This window comes from Dama dama, chromosome 17 (genome assembly GCF_033118175.1).
Source record: "Dama dama isolate Ldn47 chromosome 17, ASM3311817v1, whole genome shotgun sequence".
In the NCBI taxonomy this organism is placed as follows: Eukaryota; Metazoa; Chordata; class Mammalia; order Artiodactyla; family Cervidae; genus Dama; species Dama dama.
Genome location: NC_083697.1, coordinates 63270491 through 63276907, shown reverse-complemented (window position 1 = coordinate 63276907; position 6417 = coordinate 63270491). Strand labels below are relative to the sequence as shown.

Sequence of the window (6417 nt, the reverse complement as noted above, 5' to 3'; positions counted from 1 at the left end):
ATGCAGTCTGACTTTTAAGACTAAGTTAGAAAAGATGACACATCTTCCACCTATTTCTCTCTCTCTTCTTTTTCTTCCTTTCCCCGTCTCCCTGTGTCTCTCTCTTAACCAGGACCATTTTGTGAGGGAGCCCAGGCTACCCTGGGAGGCCATGTGTAGAAGTTCTCACTGACAGTTCTAGCTGAAGTCTCAGCCAACAGCCAGACATGTGAGTGAATGAGCCTTCAGAAAACTCCAGATCTCTTCCATCAAGTCATCCTCAGCTATCGCGTCTTCTAAATGAGACCTCCAACACCACAGAAAACAAACCATCTCCGTTGTGCTCATAGGCTCTGCTGCACCTTGTCCGAATTGCACCCAATTCATGAGCATGATAAAACTGTTGTTTTACATCAGGAACAGTCTCAGGGTCTCATGTTACACAGCAACGGATAGCCAGAAAAGGATGAGCTCGTCCTTCCTGTGGCTCTATAGTGTCTCTGCAGGGTGGCCGTGACTGTTTGCTGACGCAGTGCCTGCTCGAGGACACTCTGTTTCCAGTTTTGGTCACTATGTGTCTGTTAGCTGCTCAGTCGTGGCTGACTCTGCTGACCCCATGAACTTCAGCTCACCAGACTCCTCTGCCCATGGAATTCTCCAGGCAAGAATACTGGAGTGGGTTGCCATTCCCTTCTCCACAGGATCCTCCCAACCCAGAGATCAAACCCAGGTCTCCTGCATTTCAGGGGGATTATTTACCATGTGAGCCATCAGGAAGCTAAACTTTGGTTACTATGAACATTACTAAGTAAATATCTTTGGATATATAATATTTCTTGAGATTTAAGTTTTATTCCCATAAGAGTTGTAGAGTAGAATTGCTAGGTTAAATGTGTATTTTAGTTTTTACTATTTTTTTTTTTTCTTTTTTACCCTCTGGTTCATAAGGGGTTAATTTTGGGAGGGGGTGCTTTTGATTTATCTTTTCTACTATTTTCTACATTTCACCAAAATAAGTCTTTATTTTTATTAATGCCCTCTTTTACTGTCTTCTTGGTTCTTTTTCTAATTTTTAAAGATGAATACTGAGTTCTTGTACTTCTCATCTTTGCACACAGATTTCGTCGGGTCTTGTCGGTTTGGTTTTGTTGGGGTTTCCTTTCTCACTCTAGAGTTCACAATTTCAATTTTAGTTTCTAGTTCTATGCAAAGGTTATTTAGAAGGGTGGGTGTGAGCATGCTAAGTCACTGAGAATCGTTCGACTCTATGACCCCAAGGACTGTAGCCTGCCAGGTTCCTCTGTCCATGAGATTTTCCAGGCAAGGATACTGGAGTGCGTTGCCATGCCCTCATCCAAGGGATCTTCCTGAACCAGGGATCAAACCCACATTTCTTATGTCTCCTGCGTTGGCAGGCAGGTTTTTTACCAGTAGCATCACCTGGGAAGCCCATTTAGGAGGGTAGTCTTTCTTTTTTTTGGATGGACTGTTTTCCATTTTAATATTTTTCATTGAGGTATAGTTGACATTCACTATTACATTAGTTTCAAGGGTACATCACAATGATATGACCTGTATCTTGTGAAATGATTACAGGATGGTAGTCTTACATTTCAAATAATTAAGTTATCTTTTATAAATTTATTTCAATTTCATTAATTTACTTCTAGGACTTTCCTGGTGATCCCATGGTTAGGAATTCACTTGCCAATACAGGCGACATGACTTCAACCCCTGGTCTGGGAAGATCCACATGCCTGGAAGCAGCTAAGCCTGCACGCCACACCTGCTGAGCCCGCTTGCCCTAGTGCTGGCACAGCGCGACAGGGAAACCACAAGAGAAGCCAGGAGACTGCATCCGGAGAGCAGCCCGGCCTGCTGAAACCAGAGGCCGCCTGCACGCAGCAGCGGAGACCGGTGCAGCCAGAACTAAACAAACGGACAGACAAGTCACTTCTGATTTCATCAGGTAATGTGATCTGCAAAAATCTCTACTTATAAATTTTCTCATTGGTTTTGTGTGTGTGTGTGTGTGTGTGTGTGGCAGTTTATGGTCAGGTTTTGTATATGGTCAATGGCCATCTGGAAATTGTATGTGTTCTCTGAAGAATGTAAGATTTATACATATTTAATAATGCACATATGTTGACTATATTAGTTTTTGCATGGCCTTATTTTTTTGTCTACTAGATTTGTCTAGTTCTGAAAAATTTATGATAAAAATCTACTCTAATTTTATTTTTATGAAGTTGTCCTATTCTCTGTGTGGAGGGAAAGAAAGGAAAAACAGAGAAAGAAGGAGGGTAACAGATGAGGCCTAGCACTGGCAAAGATATCAAAGAGGGTTTTGGTGAAAGAGGGAGAATAAGAAATATAGGGCAGAGGCTTTGGGGTATCTATGGGATATGACAGAAGGGGAGACAGAAAGAAAATTCTGTGGTAATGTATAGGGGACCAGTGATGGAAACCGCCCGCCCTGGCCAGACACAATGGTTAAGCGCTTACATATGTTATCTTACAACAGGAGGTCCTAGTAAGGAACGCAGAACTAACAAGCTACCACCAACCAGAAGAATTTGAGAAAAGGTCAAAAGGAGTGAGGAGACACCAGTCCATCTATCCTACCAACCTCCCAGAATCCTCCTCGCTGGAATCCATCCTGGCAGAGCGATGCATGAGTCGCCAGGAAGGACCCTGAGCCAGAAGTGATCGGCCAGAGACAACCTGGAAAGTAATCCCATCGCCCTAAGACCCGGGACCACGAGCCACGTGGCCGAGTAGTTCTCCTGGGTTCCCCTAGCCTCCTAGTCTTTGTCCAGGCACCCTTCCCCAATAAAGTCTCTTGCTTTGTCAGCACATGTGTCTCCTCGGACAGTTCATTTCCAAGTGTTAGACAAGAGTCCACTCTGGGGCCCTGGAAGGGGGTTCCCCATCTGCAACAGGAATGCAGACTTAAAGAGGTGCTCATACAGGGTACATAACACATTATATAAAACACTAGTGATGCTCCTGTAAGTTCTTTGAAGAATACAAATAAAAATTAGAATTACTTGTACTATCTTCTGAACATGCTACCCTCTTGAAATGGAGTAGAATCCTGTGGTCCTTGCCCCCCACCATGTCTTCTGCCTACCTTTGCCTGTGTTAAACTTTAGTCAAAGAATAAGATCAGAGACATGAGAAAGGGGAAACAAAGAAAAACAGTCAAAGGAGACTAAATAATAATAATAATGTAGCCATTAAGCACAGTCAAGGACCTTTCGTTCTCTCTCAAGGGCAGATAGATAATATTCTGAGCCAAACCCTGGGAGCTGTCTTGTAGAGACTAAAACACCAAGTGGAGAACATAACTACATGAGGATCAGACTATACCCAGGACATGAGCTGCCACAATTCCGAGAAATGGCCGCAAGGAAATGGGAACAAATGGACCCTGGAACCGATGATTAACTGTACCTAAAACAACCAAGATGATGCTGGCCAGACCACTGATGACCAATTTGAATATGACCGCCGGAGCTGACTGCTGTTTCTACACGTAGCCCCCCATGCCACCCCCACTCTGTCAGGGGAGGAGGAGTCGGCCTTTGGACAGATGTCTGCTACCCTCCTCCTTCCAATTGCTGGCATCTGAAACAAAGCAAACTTTCCTTTCCACAAACTTGACCTGTATTGGCTTTCGAGTGGCACGTAGCCGGACCCTACATACACGTTTCTTCAGTAACACTCTGAGGCTGAGTCATTAAAGTCCCAGGTTCTATTCCGTTCACTTTATGTGTGAGTTTGCATTCGTGTGTGTGTGTGCATGTTTGTGTGTGTACACAGAAAGTGAGGTATAGTATATAAGTGGATTTATCTTGTTTTTCAGTTGCTAAGTTGTGTCTGACTCTGCGACCCCGTGGACTGCAGCACACAATATAAGTAAATCTATATATATATCCTTTTCAGAAAACAAAATTCTGTAAAGCAATTATCTTTCAATTAAAAATAAAAAATTTTTTAAACATAAATGGGATCATACTGTAAGTACCCTTTTGCACCTTGCTTCTTTTCCCCTTAAACATACAGATGTATTTATTTATATCCTGCCTGTTTTCTGAAAAGATCTGAGTCAGTTCACAGTGAAATCGCAGGCACATGATGGAAAACTGTTAAAATTACTCCAAGGACGGGAACAAGAAAACAAGGGCTAAGGGACACAGTATATTCAGAAAGTTCAGAATGAATTCATTTCATGAGGGTAATAAAAAATTAATAAGGTGCTTTAAAAACAGATTCTTAAGTAACAAAATGCCAGACATTATTTTTTTTTCAGACATTATTTTTAAAGGGAAGAAATTAATTTTACCTAAGACAGAACAATGAAAAGAAAAACAGCCCAGACCCTCAAAAGACAGTACTTCTCACCTTACACCTCCACCTGCTCTGGAGTCTGAGCACAGATTCAAGAGAGTGCCATTAATTCTCAGTTGTTTATACAAACAGGGAAGCCGAGATAATCCAAAATAGCAAGTGATTTTTAAAGTACATTTCATTGTTTTCATATATTCAGTGGATAAATGAACAAGAGTGGCTTCTAACACAACCGTGAAATCCTACTGCAAAGAATTATTTCAGAAAGACCCTCCCCACAAAAAAAAGAAAGAAAAAGAAAGGTCCGAGAAAGTATCCATTTCCCACAATCTTCTCAGCTCCTCCCGATGACCCCATCCATCTCATCTCTTTACTTGGTGCAAAACGGCAGATCAAAGCTGAATAATCCTCACAAGTCTTTCTGCAAAGTGTGGCTGTGTTGAGTCAGATCCTTTCAGTGTGAAGGATGGGGACCATGCAAATAAAGAAAATATTTTCTAATCCTTTCATATTTTCAGCAGATTGGCTTTCAATCTTCCTTTACCCTCCACTGCCTGTCTTCTTCCTGGGAAACATGTATATTAAATGGATGATCCAGGAATTTGATATCAGTTCTATGACCTTCTCCACTCTGATAACCATCATCTCCATTCTCAGCCACAAATCAAACTCTGTTGGCAACACATATTTGCATCCCTCATATCTTGTTCTCTGAAATTTCTCTCCCTACCTGCATGTCCTTCCACTTTCCCTCACATGCTCTGAGTCTGTTCTTTAATCTTCACTATTCACCTCCATTCCCCCAGTTTACCAGCCCCCTCTGGGTGCCACTCGACTCCTCACCGGGTCTGTATCTCACAGTCGACCATTTCGACTTCACATATATAGCACTCTAAATTCTTTCTCCTTTCCTTCCCACACTGACCCCCTACTAGACCTGCTTACCAACCAGTGACTCTACTTAACCCAAATGATGTCTCTGTTTCTCCTCAACTCCTAAGAATTTCTAGAAAAAAATCACTTAACCAATACAATATACAAATACCAGGTTTGGGGGGTATTCAGATCTCAATCTGAAACCTGGTTCTGCTATTTATTACCTGGGGAAATTTGGGCAAGTGACATAACCTCTCTGAACATCTGTTTTCTAATCTGTAAAATGGGGTGCATCCATTACAATGCTTTCAGCTTAAAAGAAAACCCAACCAACCTATGTTGCTTCCCATAACAAGGTGGTTAAGATCTGTTCCACTGTAAATCAATTACACTCCAATAAATATTATTTTTTAAAATTCTACTATTTCCTCATCATTTAGATTTCAAAGTGTATGAAAATACAGTAAAAGTTTTGTTTTGCTGGAAAAAAATAAAAAGACTGGGGACTTCCCTGGTGGTCCAGTGGGTAGGAATCCACCTGCCAATGCAGGGGACAGAGGTTTGATTCCTGGTCTGGAAAGAGTCCATACGCCTCAGGGCAACTAAGGCAATGTGCCACAACTACTGAGGCCCACATAGCTAGAGCCCGTGCGCTACAACCAGAGAAGCCTCCAAAATGAGAAGCCTCCACACCACAGCCAGAGAGTAGCCTCCACTCACTGCAACTAGAGAAAGCCCACAGGGAGCAACAAAGACCCAGCGAAGCCAAAAGTTAACTTAAAAAAAAAAAAAGATACATTCTGGGGTTAATTCAGTGGCTCGGTGATGTCATCAAAAACAAAGGTTCTTGTAAATGGCACTTGCAGCAACATGGATGGCCCTAGAGAGTGTCATACTGAGTGACGTCAGTCAGAGGAGAAGTATCATATGACATCCCTTATATGTGGAATCAAAAAAAAAAAAATACATGATACAAATAAACTTACAAAACAGAGACTCATAGACTTAGAAAACAAACTTACGGTTGCCGGGGGGAAGGGATAGTCAGGGACTTTGGGAAGATCACACACACACTGCTATATTCAAAATGGATAACCAACAAGGACCTATTGTACAGCGTATGGAGCTCTACTCAATGCTGTGTGCCAGTGTGTATGGGAGGGGGTTTGGTGGGGAGTGGACACATGTATACATATGGCTGAGTCCCTT

General features: G+C 42.2%; 1 long non-coding RNA gene across 2 annotated transcripts; it reads left to right on the top strand.

The window, feature by feature from the left end:
• The first annotated feature begins 897 nt into the window (after positions 1–897).
• LOC133071932 (uncharacterized) lies at positions 898–2832 on the top strand. Of its 2 annotated transcripts, none has more exons than XR_009696563.1 (3): positions 898–1313; positions 1650–1948; positions 2504–2832. It is a non-coding gene; the product is annotated as an uncharacterized LOC133071932 (long non-coding RNA). The 2 variants fall into 2 exon arrangements; XR_009696564.1 differs by lacking the exon at positions 898–1313 and adding an exon at positions 1394–1495.
• Positions 2833–6417: the final 3585 nt, after the last annotated feature.